At 42.8% G+C, this 17,965-nt stretch overlaps 1 protein-coding gene across 1 annotated transcript in view; it reads right to left on the bottom strand.

Moving 5' to 3' along the window:
• The window catches only part of LOC124606511 (glycine-rich protein DOT1-like), a 116,955-nt gene that overhangs the window by 74,671 nt on the left and 24,319 nt on the right, over positions 1-17,965 (bottom strand). The window lies entirely within an intron of this gene.

Raw genomic sequence — 17,965 nt, 5'->3', positions numbered from 1 at the left:
ATAGAAAGAAGTTTGTACAGTCAAAAGACTGTGGGCTAAAAATATGAAAAGGTTATCTATTACTAATATCGTTTCTAGATAACTGGCTGACTAAAATAAAATACGCTGCCTGACAAAAGAAAGAGAACCACTCAGGAGGGGAGGAGGAAACGAAATGAAACTTCGCGGATTGAGAGGGTACGTGATGTTGTTTCACTAATCACAAATTCGAGCCAAATTTACAAAGAAATTAGTGGTATGAACCCACTTATCAGTATATCGTTGCATCCCATCCGGGCTGACCGCATGCACTGATTCAGTGGGGAAGGGTATCAGAACTGCTGTAACTGGTCCTTGATATCCAGGATGGGGATGATGTTCAAGTTGGTCCCATACTTCTACCGGGGACAGATTTGCTGATCATACTGCCCACGGAGGTAGGCCCCTCTACCTTAGCATCATGCAGACAATTCTTAGGGACACGTGCGATGTGTGAACCTGCCTTGTCCTGTTGAAAAACGGCACTGCGGACCGTCACCTGAGAGGCAACACAAGACGACTCAGGATGTCTGTGATGTACTGTTCCTTCCTCAGTCATTACCACCCGTGAGCTGAAGTCATACCGGACGACTCCCCACACGATGACGCCAGGAGTAACCCCGCTGTGCCTCTCCCAAACACTGGCAGAATAGGGCCACACTCGTCGTGTGGAACCCCGAATCATCTCCGAATGCAATGCGAAGCAATTCATCAGCAGTCATTGCTTCCCGGTCACGGCACCTCTTCCAGCTCAGCCGCTTGCCTTGTGGTGTAAACAGCAGCCTAGGCATGGGATAATAATTTCCTAGTCGTTCTGCTGGTAGTCTCCGAACAATGGAGAGGAATGACACGGAACGTAGCAGGCAGGCCATCACTTGTTCACGGATGGCAGGCGTAGCTGTGAATGGAGTGCGATGTGCTTGTTGCACAGTATCACAGTATGGCGATCGACCGGAACCTTGACGACCAGTATGTCTGCCCTCACGCTCACATGTAGTCCAACATCGACCAGCGTTACATTAGAATGCCCCATAAATCTGTATATTGCACGATTAGAGCAGCTGGCCAAATGGAAATCCACAATCAGGCCTCTTTGAAACTTAGTCACGTGCGCTGATAACGTTCTATCGTACGATTACCACGATTTTTGGTTTCTGGGGGGCTCAACTGCGCGGTCATCAGCGCCCGTACAAAGTCGCATTTTTTTCACTGTCCAAATTTTTACACAGTCCAATCTAGCCACTGTCACGAATGATGATGATGACGATAGTGAAATGATGAGGACAACACCCAGTCCCCGGGCAGAGAAAATCCCCAACCCGGCCGAGAGTCGAACCCCGGGCCCCATGATCCAGAGGCAGCAACTCTAGCCACTAGACCACGAACTGCGGACGTATCGTACGAGTACGCGGTATACAAGTGTCCTTCACAGTAATCACTCAATACCTAACGCTGTTCACCTTTCTCATAACTCTTATATACCCTACCAGACCTGGCCACAATAAACATGAACAATACTAATGCCTTCTGGCGGTTGTTTTACCTGTCACAGAGGACTGTAATCCTAATCATTTACGTACACCCCGATGGTGTGAACGTGTACAAAGTAACCCTGACCTCTGACCGTGTTTTCTGGGTGTTTCACTTTCCTTGCTAAGCAGTGTATTTCTCGTAGTTTTACGTTCACTTTAATTTATTCAGCCCATTTACACGCATCTGACTTGCAAAATTCTTTCACAGGAATTCAGCTTTCTAGCCATCTAAACAAGAACACATGATGGAATGTCACCGAGTATCACCACCGCCTTGACGCTACCACCTTAAAAATATCCGATGCACAGAGCCACACGTGCTTTCATTCTTAAAAGATTCGCCTGGTCCGAGGCATTTTCAGCGCTGCCTTTTCGTTTCCTAAAGAATGTTAAATAGCTGAGGGTTTAAAAAAATTCAGTGAACTTTGAAATGCATTCGCAGTTGCGAATACGGACAACCAGCAGCTGTATAATGGCATCACGACAATGAAATCTTTTCCGCTCCGGGACGCGAAGCCTATTTACAGTTGTACGCGATCGGTCGGCTTAAGCGCTTTGGCTGTCCGTGCAAGGTTCACGGCCAGGCCCAAACTTCCATATGTCGTCTTTCACTTGTCAGTACATGCACTCGTTACACGCTACGTAATTCCCGTACACGCGAAGGACACTTTAAGTTGAAAGTAGCTACCCGATATCGGCGAATAATTGCGATACTGTAGTGCCTGTGTTGTTAAGAATTACAATGCAATGTTCCTGCGGTCATGCACGCATGTCCAAAAGAACAGGCACCATGGCGACTACAGCCGTCATGAAATACATAAAATGTATTAGCAGCTGCGAATACGGACAACGATCAGCTTTGTAGTGGAATGACGTAAATGAAAATTTGCATCGGACTGGGACTCGATTTCCCGTTTTACGAGATTAGTTGCCCTAACCGCTTTGGCTATCCGTGCAAGACTCACGGCAGACTAATAATTTCATATGTTGTCGTTCATGCGTCACAACCTGCGCTCGTACACATTATGTAACTCCTGTGCAGGGAGAGGACATTTTTTGATAGAAAGTCGTTACCTGGTGTCGACGGATGAATACAAAGTATTCGTTGTTGTGCAGCTGAACTGTTCTTCTCAAATATTTCCAATAGCTTTAAAGATATCGTTATTATTTTTGCTCTCAGAGCAACTGTGAGGGAGTTACCGGTAAACAGTTTATATTCTCTTGTCATAGCTGTGCTACTTTCTCAGTTCTACACAGCAGGCCTAGTTTCGCTTTTTGAAACTGGACTGTAGTAATTTCTGATGCATCTAAAAAGAGACGATTTCGATTGCATTTCACTTTCCGTTATCTGGCAAGTGCTTTAGAAGAAATTACAATATTTAAAACTTGGATTTATCTGCCTTGAACATCAAATCGATTGCCGTCTTATTTACCGTACGTTATCGTACAGAGCTGTCGTGTCCGCTTCATGGAGCACTCCGGCTTGACGCGGTTAGGGAACTGTACTTACAAACCGAGAGCAGCTAAGCAAAGTTTAATTTAAAACTGAAACTAATCACATCTGACTAAATGTTTCCCTGAAATACTAATCGGATTTCGGAGGAAGATGTTCGATGTCGGCTGCAGAAATTATCACAGTACCATATGAAGACGTGGATTCGATACTGACGCCTCTATAATCAATGTAGCTATGACAATATACTATACGTCGTTTAATGAAGACTTCCTTGCAATTAATCTGGATGAAAAAAGAGTTGCTATACCTTAAACATTAAACGGTTTTGGAATGATGTAACATTTACAGCTTAGTTGTATAAAGGGCGATCGAAAATTAATACACCGACTAGAAACGGCTAGAGCTATTTAATATGTGCTGATACATGGATAAGAATTACAAAAAATTTAAAAGGAAGTTCAGAATTTCGCTCGTTGTGTAAATAATCGAATAAATGAAAGGTTCCGTGTCATGAGTGAAAATGGTGAATCCCGTACAAAAGGTATTCTATGTTTAAGGATTTACAGTTGAAATTCTGTCATCAAAGTGCAGAGCAGATTTCAGGAAAGTTGGGCACCCTCACATTATGGCATGGGAGATGGGCACATGTTTAAATCAGCAACTTCCAATACCGTTGTATCAATCGGTCGTGATGGACATGAGGACCCTGCTCTTGGCCACCTATAACTTCTTATCCAACAATCGTGATCTTTCCTTTTTGAGAAATATGAAAAACCTTGTGTATGTGCCTCTTTTGCCACAAACAATGCCAGAACTCAAAATCTGTACTTCTAATGTGCTGGAGTCGATGACTTCACATACGCTAGAGAACGTGTAGCGTGAAATGGATTATTAGTTATATGTTGTCCGTGTGGCCTTGTGGAGCCATAAGGAACTTTGTTTTACATTCACTGTAATTACCAGCAATGTATCACTATGCAGTAAATAGTTATAGCCGTTAAATCAATGTATTACCGCCTTTTAGTTGGCTCGTATGGACATTTTATGCACCTGAAATTGGGATAGTTGCGCTGAAACCTGGTTATGCTCCACTTTTATCGGAAAATAAAATTTATTACAACAGCATGTGGATGAATGCAGATGAGTAATCTATGTAACAGAGTTGTGGATGTTCTGCCAAGAAAATCAGTGTACAGCTCTGCACTCTTTTTGTTGACGGAGAGAAAAGCAGTAGTCGAGCGACCGGTGGCGACGTTCAGGCCGAAAGGCCTTCGCCCTCCTCGGCGATCATGTTCAGAAAGTCGTGTACCCAGTGGGTGCCGATCAGAGAACTTACGGTAGAGGCTGGAATCTCAATTGGTTCACTCCGAAGCGGTTCCGTGAGAAAATACGCAAAACGAGTCCACGGTTGGAGCACGACAATTCGTGGTACTTTCACGATGATAACGTGCCAGCCAACTCTGCTTTGTCAATTCGCTAGTTTTGTCCAAAATGTAAAAGCCGTTCCTCTCTTGCAGTCCTAATACTCAAACCTTCTTACGTGTGACTCTTCCTTGTTGATCAGGTTTTGACGCGATTGATGACATGAAAAGCATTCGGCGCAGACAGCGAAGGACATTCCCACTAAAGCTTTGCAGCGGTTTCATGATGAACTGTAAACGCCAGTTAGACAAACGTGCAGATACAGCATGGAAATACTTTCAAGGACATTAGAAGTTCACGAGTATTGCCCGAGAAAGGAAATGTTCCTTCCACGTTTGAGTCCCGATCCGGCACACTGTTTTAATCAGCCTGGAAGTTTAAATACATCTTTAAGTTGAATAAAAATATTACTTGAAAAAGTTCAGTAATTTTTAACTGATTGCCTATTTATGCAGGTTATAGTCCGTACGGCGTCTGGGAACAAAATATAGAACTGAGTTGTAATTTAATAAGATATTTTCACTATAAAGTTACACTGCACGAGTCTGTACAAGGATGACCGGTAGTTAGCATTGCATTAACGGCTGTTCGACTTCAAGAGCTGTTGTTGTTATGGTCTTCAGTCCGAAGACTGGTTCGATGCAGATCTCCACGATATTTTCTCCTGTGCAGGCCCCTTCATCTCTGCATAACCACTGCTGCCTACGTCAAGTTGAACTTGCTTGCTGCAGTCAGGAATGTATGTCCCTCTACAGTTTTTTACGTCCCTCACTTCCCTTATTATTCATTGATGTTGCAGGATGCGTCCTCTGAAGCGGGTCCCTTCTTTTAGTCAAGTTGTGCCATAAATTTCTTTTTTCTCCTACTCCCCCTGAATTGACTAAGTAAAATCTCATCGCCAAAAGTACTCTCGCCCCGCCGGGATGGTACGTGAGTTCTGAGCCAGAAATCAAAAGAATGAGAGAACACACTCACCGAGACAAATATTGTATTATATTCAACTTTGGCACGGATCGTCCTTGTCGAAATCCATGTACATGTCCTTGGCAAAGCCGGAATAAGCGGAAGTGTTTAACTGTTCACCATACAGAAATAACGTAAGTCTTGAGACCATTTCAGATGAACTACCCAGTGCAGAGAAAATTGCGACTGCAATATGAGGATCCTCGGCTGCTGCTAATTGGAGTTACTCGGCAAAAACTGTCTAGAGCTGTAGTCGGGCGATCTCTTATCCACGTGGTCCGTGACGCCTCAGCGCAGGGGGCGTGGCACTCGTACGTCCCACTATTGGGCGGCGCCGGTCGCTGCCGCTGTCAGATAACAGCGGAACCTCTAGTGCCAACCTCCGTACACTTAATGGTTACTCCTGTGTGGTGCCGACTGGCAACTATAGCACTCATTAGGTATTCGATATATCCACCTAATTTTCAACATTCTTCTGTAGCATCACCTTTCTAAAGCTTCTGTTCTCTTCTTGTTTGAAGAATTTAGCATCCACGTTTCACCTCACATTCAAGACAGATACCTTTAGAAAAAAATTAATTATTGAACTTCCTGGCAGATTAAAACTGTGTGCCGGACCGAGACTCGAACTCGGGACCTTTGCCTTTCGCGGGCAAGTGCTCTACCACCTGATGACCCTAGCACGACTCACGCCCCGTCCTCACAGCTTTACTTCTGCCAGTACCCCGTCTCCTACCATCTAAACTTTACAGAAGATCTCCTGCGAACCTTGCAGAACTAGCACTCCTGAAAGTAAGGATACAGCGGAGACATGGCCTAGCCACAGCCTGGGGGATGTTTCCTGAATGATATTTTCACTCTGCAGCGGAGCGCGCTGATATGAAACTTCCTGGCAGATTAAAACTGTGTGTCGGACCGAGACTCGAACTCGGGACCTTTTCCTTTCACAGGCAAGTGCTCTACCAACTGAGCGACCCAAGCACGACTCACGCCCCGTCCTCACAGCTTTACTTCTGCCATTACCTCGTCTCCTACCTCCCAGGCTGTGGCTAAGCCATGTCTCCGTTATATCCTTCCTTTCAGGAGTGCTAGTTCTGCAAGGTTCGCAGGAGAGCTTCTGTAAAGTTTGGAAGATAGGAGACGAGGTACTGGCAGAAGTGAAGCTGTGAGGACGGGGCGTGAGTCGTGCTTGGGTAGCTCAATTGGTAGAGCACTTGCCCGCGAAAGGAAAAGGTCCCGAGTTCGAGTCTCGGTCCGGCACACAGTTTTAATCTGCCAGGAAGTTTCATATCAGCGCACACTCAGCTGCAGAGTGAAAATCTCATTCTGAAATTCATAAGTGCTTAAATTTATATTCGATATCAGATTTCTCTTTTTCAGAATGCTTTTCTTGCTACTGCCAGTCTGCATTCAAAATTCTCCCTACTTCGACTATCGTCAGATGTATTACTGCCCAAGTAGCAGAACTCGCGATGACTAATAGTATGTCATTTGCTTACCTAATCCTATCAGCAGCATCTGATTTAATTCGATTACATTCCATTACCCTTGGTTTACTTTTGTTGATATTCATCTTATAAACTCTTTGCAAGATAATATCCATCCCCTCCATCCCCTTCAACTATTCTTGTCAAACCTGAACTAACTATGACAAAATTATAATGTCATCGCAAACCTGGAAGTTTTTATTTGATGCTCTAGAACTTTAATTCCAAATTTCTCCTTGGTTTCCTTCACTGTTTGCTCAATTTTCAGAGTGAATAACATCGCAGAGAGGTTATCCTCCTGTCTGATTACTCCTGATTTAAGATCTGCGCGGTCATCAGCGCCCGCACAAATTCCCAATCTTTACTCTGTCCAATCTCGCCACTTTCATGAATGATGATGAAGTGATGAGGACAACACAAACACCCAGTCCCCGGGTGAAGAAAATCCCCAAACCGGCACGGAATCGAACACGGGACCCTGTGATCCAGAGGCAGCAACGCTAGCCATTAGACCACCAGCTGTGGACCCCCGATTTAAGAAAGCGGAGTGTCAACGGCGACGTCAGCACAGTATTAGGATCATTTAGGTATGTATCAGAAAAAAAATGTCTAATGTGGCCCGTCTAAAAGTATCTAACAAATGAAAGCCGTTTCTATTTAGGAAAGGAACTGGCCTCAAAGTGGACCAAGATTCTGGAGTTGGTGGCCATGTATGCATGAGGTTTGCTTTCTTGTGTGTATGAATGGTGTCTGTTTCTCTTTTGCTGATTAAGGCTGTGGCAGAAAGCTTTTTGTAAGTGTCTCTTAATTGTGCCTGTCTGCAACTCGGCGGGTCTCCTTAACGGTAAGGAGCAATCTGTCTCTTCCTCCATTATTGTTGATAATAAACCGAGATTCATAACTAGAAAGCTCCAAAACTGTGAGTGGCAGTCACTGCTCTCTCTCTGTTAACGTGGAACATTTGGGTTAAAGAAACCAGCAGGAAACGTATACGGTGTTTTGTCTCGCAGTTCCTGTAATTCCACCTCGCCTCAAACACAAAATCACGCTGCCGCTACACCAGGAAATGGCTTAATTATACGCCCGGAGGCACGCCGTGGTAGACTTGGTACGAGATCGTATCGCGCTGGGGTGCTGGAAAATCCGAAGTGGAATCTCATTTCCTGTAAACACTCGAGCGCGAGATATTTCCACCGCAAAGCAGCCACGGGTGCGGGAACCTTGTGGTCGCCGTTGCTGCGTCCCCTTCCTGGTGACACGGATTCCGTATCGCGGGATCAAGGAGTGTAGCCTGCAGCTGGTGAATAATCAGCCCCAGAGTCACATGAGGTAGCTGCTCAAAATCTTCTTGCACATGGTGACACTTTTCCGAAAGTATTTCATTATAAGTTGCCAACATGTATTTTCGCGAGGCATCCTATCTCAATTAAACAATACTTGTTCTCATTTTTGCGCAAACCGCTCCCGTAATCGCTTTGTAATTTGAAGGTAAAGGTTCTGAATGGAGTGAAACTTTCTGGTAAATTAAAACTATGTGCCAGACGGTTGTCTACTGACTTTGCTATCCAAGCACGCCTGGCGACCCGGCTTAATAGCTTCACTTCGCCCTGTACCTCACTTTTATAAGGAACAGTCAAATGAAAACCGAATACGCACCGCAGCGGGACTATGAAATGGGTCCATTGAAAAGTAATCACCAAACACCTTAAGACACTTATACTTCTGGGACACGAGACAATCAATTCCTGTTTCGCAGAACGCGGCCCGGCCGCTGACGGATCCGCTATTGCACTTGCTAATTCGATTGAAGCCGACGACCACGCATATCTTTCTTCGAGCGCCAAAGCTGTGAGAACTACATCGTGAAAGATCCGAGCTGTCGAAGGATGTCGCAGGGTTTTCCAACAAAATCGTTGAAGAGTAACCTTCGTCCGATAGGGAGTGTTGAGTCCGGCATTATCGTACAGCAGCATGATTCCGCCCAACAGTATTCTCGAGTGTTTTGACTTTATGACGCGTCGCACTTTCTGCAAAGTGTCTTCACTGACTGTGGTTCATTGACTGTGGTTCCACGCTCGAGGAACTCGACGGGCAAAGATCATCATGAACATGCGTGAACAGCTTTGGATTTCTTTGAGGGCGGGGGAGGGCGGGATGTCTCCACTGTTGAGGCGGCCGCTGTGTCCGAGTGGTTCTAGGCGCTTCAGTCTGAAACGGCGCCACCGCTGCAGTCGCAGATTCGAATCCTGCCTCGGGCATGGATGTGTGTGATGTCCTTAGGTTAGTTAGGTTTAAGTAGTTCTAAGTTCTAGGGGACTTATGACCTCAGAAGTTAAGTCCCATAGCGCTCAGAGCCATTTGAACCATTTGAACCAATCCACTGTTGACTTTGATGCTTGCTCACGGGCTCGGAATGGTGGCGACACGTAAGGCGAAGATGATTTTTTTGTCCGACTGCAGGAGCCCCATTGTGGCAGGTGTTTGGTTTTCGTTTGAATGCCCCTCGTACCTTCCAAGGAGTGCTAGACCCTCAAAATAAGCAGGGAATCTTACGTGAAGTTCATAAGGCAGCTGAAATGGTTCTGGTGGAAGTGAAGCTGTCAGGGAAGGTCGTGGGTCGTGTTGAGGTTGCTCAGCCGGTAGAGCGTTTGCCTGCGTAAGACAAACGTCCCAGATTTGGATCCCAGTCGAGCAAGCACAATTCTGGCATGAAGTTTAAAATCAGTGCACACTCCGCTGCAGATTGAAAATTCATTCTGGTACTGAATGACGCTGAATGATGTTTGTGCACAAATAAATTGACGCAGATACACAGTTGCTATTCCCTCACCATAATCAATATCAGTGCTCCAATTATTGCTTCATATGCCGGACTCTTGTTAAGAAACCAAATGAGGTGGCGCATTGGTGGTCTCAATCTCTATTCCATTACAGTACTATATAGACATACTGCACGATTTTCAGCATTGGAAACTAACACGTTCTGCTTCGGCGGAACTGGAACAAATCCAAACCTTTTAGGTAGTCATGAGACCGAAGACTCGTTTTATGCAGTTTTCTACGCTAGACTATCTTGTGGAAGCCTTTTCATATAGCTATTGTATCTTACATTTCAATCTGATTATTGTATTCAAGCGTCTGTCTCTTTCGACAATTTTCCCTCACGATTTACTCCACTCTGCAGAGTGTGTCTTATAACTCAGTCCCATTATCTAGTCACGTAGTACCAATAATATATTTTTTCTCTGGTTCTGAAAAACTTACTCCAGTAGCTTTTGACTTTGCGGGTGATTAATCTGGAAACCCCACTCTCAAAGCTCGGTAGGGACTCCCATTCGAACACCTGCATCGAAAGGGATCCTCCGTTCCATTCATAGAAAAAGTCAAAAGTCATCATTATTTGCAGCGCCTCCTGCTCGTTCCAGAAAGTGTAGCACTCTCGGAATCGAACATCCAAATATTTTCTGGGTCTAAAATTTCCTTGACGTTACAGAACATTTCCTGGTGGTTAAGTGCATGCACCGGAGCCTGTGGAAATAACTGGTGACCTATTAGCATAGTTTCTCAGATCTGCAAAAAATATCCATCCTTGCTTCCTTGTATCGATTTTAAGGCCACTCAAGTGGCTCATTAGTAAAATAACGAGTCACCCACACTGGAAAATCTCCAGCATGTGGACTGGTTACCATATTGTCACGATCAAAAATTTCACACACTATATTTGTGTACACTTTCACTCAATAATTTAAGTCTGCAGATAAATCATAACAACCCTTGCCGGAACGGAAAAGACAAACGGATGACATGTATAAGAAAAAACAATGAAGGAAAATGACGTTAAAAGGACTGTGGAGAAACGAGGTAGGTATTTGGCGTTTTCTGAAAGTCGCTGCTACACTGCCTTTGAAATTCGTGCTGTCTTCTTCACTTCATGATCATTTTGATATTTTTGATTACAGCCTATTCACTTCACAGCTGATAGATTGGTCGTTGGATAAATTTTTAGTTTGTTACAAGCTTTTCCAATTGTTAAAAACTATTATATTTATTTTCCGTCGACTTTCCAGCGATAAGTGTGTGGATGTAGACAAGCTCTTATACAACGCTATCGTCTCCGAATTCTTCACTCTGTATGAAGCGGTCAATCAGCGAATTGAAAGTGAAAACCAAGAAGCACCTTTTTAATGCTCCCCTGTCTTATTGTTTCTCCTAGAACCGTAAAGTTCGTATAGCCGAAACAATGAAGAGAATGAACGTAGGGTCAATTGCCAATTGTCTTAAATGTCTGACAAGCTATGGCACTGACTCTGTACGTATATCTCATACCTGAGTCGACGATAAGGGACGTCATGTAGAGTGACTTCAGTAACGTAAGTGCGCATAATTTGAATATAGTTTAAATGTTCGATGAAAAAAATGTTATTGTAAATTTCTTCCTCTCTTTTAAAATTACTTTCAAAAGACTTTTCACAGTATATCACAAAATACCGCTTCCAGGAACAAGAAGTTTTCCCTCGTCCCTCATTCCTCTATGTCAATAACAGATCTTTCCTCACACGTTTGAGGCCATCGTTGTCACAAGCGTCATAAACTAGTCGAGGATGGCCATTTCCTGCTTCTCCACTGCCGCTTGAAGGCTGTTCAAGGATGTTGTGAGGATCAGGCGTCGTATCTTCGCATGACACATGACTCCATTTGCAGGCAGGTTCTCTAGAGGCCTTTCGAATACAAGAGGAATCCCTTAGTATCATAATACAAAGCCATCAGATCCGGTTCCTCAAACTTGCAAACACTTGGATATCAAACTGAAGGATCATTAAAAAAAATTGCGATCTGAAGAGTTCTGTTGTTAAGGAGACGCTTGGCGCTTGCGGAACCACTGATAAAATTTTGCGAAGCAGCATGGTGGACGTTAGGTAACGCACGCTAGCCTACCGCTTCAGGAAACGATGGTGCTTTCCTAGAATGTTACCTACCCAACTGTAATAGTTACTGTGTGGGCTGGATATTCAGCAGTGCATGGAGGCCCGAACAATAAACGCGCTCTGTCCATAAACACTATCTAGTCTAAAGCGATAGAATATTAGCTCTCTCATAATACATTTAACATATATTGTGTCATTCAGCCACATACGTTGTTGAATTTCGTTAGACCCAGTCCTGTAGTTCTGTTTCCCGATTACGCAAAGAAAATAGGTCCGGTGGTAAGAAGTTGAAGTGTACTCGTACATACCACGTAACAACCGTTCTGCAGCAGCATGTAAACTATATCTGTGTGCAAGCCATATTCTCAGTCTGAGCCTAAGTCAACGTAGAGGTGGAGAAGAAAATACACTTGATACAGTTCTAAGAAGCAGGCATAAACGGGAGGCAATAATTGAAGAAGGACGTGAAGTAAGTTGTAGCCTATTCCCCGTTGAGCTAGGGAATGAAGTAGAAATCTGAAAGGCAGTGAATGTTCAGGGAAAAGAAATAAAAACTTAAAAGTATGCAGATGACATAGCTATTCTCGCAGGGGCAGGCTCTGAAAAATCAGTTGTTCGGAATGAACAGTGTATTGAACACAGGTTATAAGATAAACATAAAAAAGGGTAAAACAAGGGTATTGGAGCGCAATCGAATTCAGATGCTGAGAGGAATAAATTATAAATGGGACGCTGAGAGTAGTTGCTGCGTTTTGCTGTTTGGGCAGCAAAATAACTGAGTACGGAAAAGAAAAGTGGTGGTAAACTCAAGTTTTGTACAACGAAAATAAATTTGATTGTTAGGAAGTCTTTGCTGGAAGTACTTGCGTGGAATTTAGAGTTTGTGTGGACAATAAACAGTACAGGCAAAAAGAAAATATAATGAATTCATATGCAGTTACCGACGCTGATCATCAGATCGAGAAACTAATGAAGAGGTAATTAATCCAATTGGAGAGAAAAATCTCTGTGCCAACTCGAATGGACAGGAGCTACAAACCCCAGACTAAAGAAGTGATAGGTTGACTGGATATTCCTTGAGGCATCAAGAAATAATTGATTTGGTAATCAATGGATGTACGGGCGGTGGAGGAGCAAAAATTGTAGACTGAGACCAAGGCGTGAGTACGGTCAGCAAATTCAGATGGGTGTAGCAACTATGCAGATGTGTGTAAGAGACTTGAACAAGGTGGACTGGTGCGGGGAGTTCCAGACTAGACTGCAAACTGATGATTCCAACAAAAACTACATTTCGAGCTGTAATAGGTTAAGATCCTAGGTATCACACCCTGCAGCCATTCGCCCTGGTGGGCCCTCGTTTGCGAGTAATTGACGATGCTGTGAGGGATAGGATAATAGCTTCTGCGACAATTTTTCTTATTTTTAAATCTTTACCGAAATGACTCTGATTATTATTTTTCTTCAATTGATTGGTTACGTGTAATTTTTGTTATTTCTATTACTTTGTCACATTATGTTAATCACCCTGTGAAATTCTTTCATTTGTTTCATTTTTTCTTTATATAATTCTTTTTCCGATTGGGATTTTTGTGTACATGAATTAAATTATATTTATCTGTGAAATATTCAATTATTCCGATCTATCAGTTAAAAAACAAAAGCTCAAATAATCTTTATTTTGACTGTGCAGTGGTGTGAAAAATGTATTTTTTTTTTACCATATGTGCTATTTTTTGATGGTAATCGTCATACAAACGATGTAAAGCATAATCTAAGTACCTATTGCACTATTAACAAAATAACGCACATGAAGATTTAAATGAAAGAAGGGTTCACAAGTATATTCAAACAAAATGAGAAATAGATTTAATGAACGCAATAATCGGACGAAGAATCAGGATTGTAAAACAAAAGAAATTAAATCGAAATTAATACATAAAATTAATTAAAAACACTTATACAAAGATTTCAAGTGGAAAAAGAATGATAGGAAGAAAAATGAGAGCAAATGTAGAAGTTGATTTTATGATTAAAAGAATGTGACAAACGAGTGAGAATAAATTACATTTAAATCAATTAATTGAAAGAAAGTGATGATCCAAGTCATTTCGATAAAGATTTAAAAATAAAAATAAATTTGCTGCACCTGGCTAGATTCGAAATGTCATTCTCCTGCATCTGAAGCTACTCTCCTATCCATTACTCCACGCAACCAAACTGTTTGATATAAGTATTTTAACGCTTTTGTGCTCAGTAATTTTTCGTAAATTACTCGCAAATGAGGGCTCGCCAGGGTGGCTGGCTGCAGTGTGTGATACCTAGGATCTTAATTTACAAAACCGTATAGATGGTTTGAAGAAGTCGATCCCACGGATATGGACCTCTACTTGTGACTAATTTCCACTGTTGAAGCTTGTTAATATGTTCTTCAAAACTACGTCTCATAGGAAGAAAGTACTGTACTGCACTATGTGCTACATTGTTAAATTATCTGTATAATGCATATCTAGTGAAAACCATAAATCAGTTGTGCGTAGCAAGTTGAAGACTCAAATATTCTCAAGCGAACGCTAATGAACCAGTGCCGAGCGAACACTCCAAGGAAACACTCGAGAAAAATCCGTAACCCATACGACAATTCGCCACATTTCTGGATTCTTTCATGGTCCTTACTCGCAAAGTATTGTAGACACATTCTCTAATTATGTTCCTGGAGAACGATTCCAAAGGAGACAAAACACAGGTACGATGTAACTAACTTTTTATCTCCATATTCCTTCACCGTCTTTTTTGATAATATTCTGTGTGAATTCTCAAGACCACGGCTGTATCAAGAACTGATTTTTTCTAAACTCTAACTACTCCGGGTTGCAATGCGTAAACAGTCAAACTTGTTGCAAAACATATATACAGATGAAAAGACAATAGTTCTCATATTACATTCTGATAAAGCATGGAAAGAGACTAAGCGATACGTCACCTCTTCTATGAATTAGTGCCTAACACCAAGAGGAACAGGCACCATGACACATGCAGTTCCTTAAATAGCGTTTTTCCCACTTCGCTTCCAGTTATTAAAACAGTTCGCCCGAGCAGTATTCGACCCTAAGTCCACTTTTCGTGATTACGTAAAATTGATGCATCGAGGCTTGCGTGAAGACTGGTATCAAAGTTCCAATGTGCTAAAAACTTTATCTCCCGCATATGGATATTTTTCAATCATGGCAGTTAACCCCGTTAGGCAGATAATCTGCCGGAAGCTAGAGTGCACTTTTTACCTACTGCGATTTGCACTTGGGATGAATTAGTTGATGAACGTTGTAATTACCAGCAAACTTTTCCTTTTCTGTCGTTGCGGCTTCTCAGACGTGAGTGCTTGGAGCAGTTTTTCACGTGACATAGTGATCGCCAATCGTGGTTCCATATTGCCCAGTTTTTCATATTACTCAAACGAAAGCAGCTTAGCCGCCTGCTTTTCGCTGTCGATGACGACAGAACCGTTGGTCGACCAGCGTTCCCCTCACATTGTATGACGGGCCTATCGCTTATGAGTCACTGGTTGCCCGTATCGGCCATTGCTGCCCGCGCGTTCATGTAGCAATGACTGAATCACTCTTGCGCTGCTCAAAAGAGGCGATTGTAGGTATACCAGTGACATACTAGGATTTACCCACTTGTTTCATAGCACAGTCGTAGGGGAAGGTCACCGGACTGTTCCGTTAGCGGTTCTACTTCTGATCTGCAGGATATCGCTTGACTCTACAGGGTGTTCAGAAATTGCCGTTACAAACTACTAGAACTTGTAAAGGGAGTGAGTACATAATATTTGGAATTGGAACCCAAGTCCGGAAAACATACCTTTTCTGTTCTACGACGGTTTCAATTCAGATGTTTAACTCACCCACTTCTGTTTGAGGAATTAAATTAGGCGTGACGCAGTACAGTTAGTAGGTAACAATTAGGAAAGAAACATAATGTAACATCCATTTATCACTTAAGCGCATTTGTTTGTGTTAACACTTAAACTTTCGTGTATACATTATTAAAAAAACAAGAAAGAACCTAGCGTACTATACGTACAGAACATAATGTTGAACTATTAATACAAAAAGATTTGCTTAAGTGATAAATGGATGTTTCGTTATAGTGCCTTTCGAATTGTTACCTAATAATTGTATTGCGTCAAGGCTAATTCAGTTTCTGAAGCAGAAGTGGGTGAGTTAAACATCTGAATTAAAAACGTCTTAGAACTGAAACGGTACGTCCCTGACATGGATTCCTAATCAAAATATTAAATACTCACTCCGTTCTACAACTCCTAGAAGTCTGTAACGGGAATTTCCGAATACTCTGTAGAAGAGAAACGTAATGGGTAAGTCGACGGACACCGGCAAATCGTAAAGATAGCAACAAGAGGGCATATCACATGTCGTTCACGTTTTTCTCTATAAATCGCAACTATACACCAATACAAATGTCTGTCTGTGTCTACATTTGAATATTACCGACAACTGAAATATCAGAAATGCGGAGCAGAGATAGAAAAGCGTGAATGTTAATCGGATATTGGCTTCCAGGAGGCGTTCGTTACACTTCCACATCGCCGCATTATGAACGAAATACGAGTGTACGGAATAAATGACCAGCTGTGTGATTGGACTGAAGAGTTTTTTGTAAGCAGCATGTCATTCTTAATGGAAAGAAATATTCAGACGTATAAGCAGCTTCGGGTGTTCACCAAAGCAATGTTGTAGGACCATTGCTTTTCACAATATACTGGGTGTTTCGCAATTCCTGTTACGGGCTCCTAGGGATTGTAGAGGTAATGTTGTAGACAAAGCTTTGACAACGAAGCCATAATCGGAAATGTGCCGTTTGGATGTAAAATAAGTTTGAATATTGGGTCACTTTCAAATCTCCGGCTTCACGGTACGCACACAGCGGAGACAATGAGCTCCGAGTGCTCTGTTCTATAGGAACCGATGGCTTGGGCACTGTTTCAAGCACTCGTATTCTCTCCTACGTCAAGAAGGACGGCCTCTTCTAAGTCCAGAGCGTGGAGCGTCCTTGGAGTACCACAGTCAATGCGCGCAACTAACTGGAACGCACCAGTTTCTCGCTGCCATTGTTGCAGTTGGGCGAAAATGACCTGTGACGTCATAATTACAACACTGTCATTCTCATTTTGCGTGAGCACCATGAAGCGCGAGATTCGAAAATGATCAGATCTTGAAACTTATTTTATATTCAAGCAGCACATATGGGGACAGGAATTCCTTATCGAAACCTTATCTACTAAGTTCCCTCTAAAAAGCACTAGAATCCAGTAGCAGGAATTTTGAGACACCCTGTACGTAAATGAGCTAGTCGGTACCGTGGGAAGTTCGATGAGGGTTTCGTGGATGATGCCACTGTGTACAGAAAAATCGCAACGCTACAAAAATATAGCAAAATGCATGAAGATCTGAAAAAGATCAACGTTTCGTACTGGGATTGATAGTTGTCCCTCAACATAAACAAGTGGAACGTACTGCACTGAAGCAGGCTGGAAGACCCATTAGCGAACGATTACACAATTGCATAAAAATCACTGGAGTAGTCACATTCGTAAAATATCTAAGAGTATGCTTACATAGCCATTTAAAATGGACCGAACGACCACATAAAACTGAGATTCATTAGAAGAATCCTCAAGAAGTGTAGTTCACCTACACACAAGGTAATTGAGAAGAACCTCGTTCAATAGTTAATTTGTATTCTGCTCGTCAGTCTGGGTAACGTACCAGACAGAGTTCCTGGTAGAGGAAACAGAGAAGATTGAAAGAACGGGCACAGCGTTTCGTTGCAGATTCGTTTAATATCGGCGAAAGACACACGGAGACGCTCAGCCAACTATAGTGGCAGACGCTGCGGGAGAGGCGTTCTGAACCACGATTTGCTTTACTGTTAAAGTTCCGAGATCGTACGTTCCTAGAAGAGTCATCCAATATGTTGCTACCTCCTATGTATATCTCGGGGAAAGACCGTGAAGGTAAAATTAGAGACGTTCGAGCTCGCTCGTAGGATTATCAGCAATTACTCTTGCCGGGGACCATTCACGACTGGAACAGGAAAAGGAAGAAGTGACAATGGCACTCGAAGTATCCTCCACCGCGCATAATA

The sequence above is a fragment of the Schistocerca americana genome, chromosome 1, assembly GCF_021461395.2.
Source record: "Schistocerca americana isolate TAMUIC-IGC-003095 chromosome 1, iqSchAmer2.1, whole genome shotgun sequence".
Classification (NCBI taxonomy): domain Eukaryota; kingdom Metazoa; phylum Arthropoda; class Insecta; order Orthoptera; family Acrididae; genus Schistocerca; species Schistocerca americana.
This window is presented reverse-complemented; position numbering and strand designations above follow the sequence as displayed.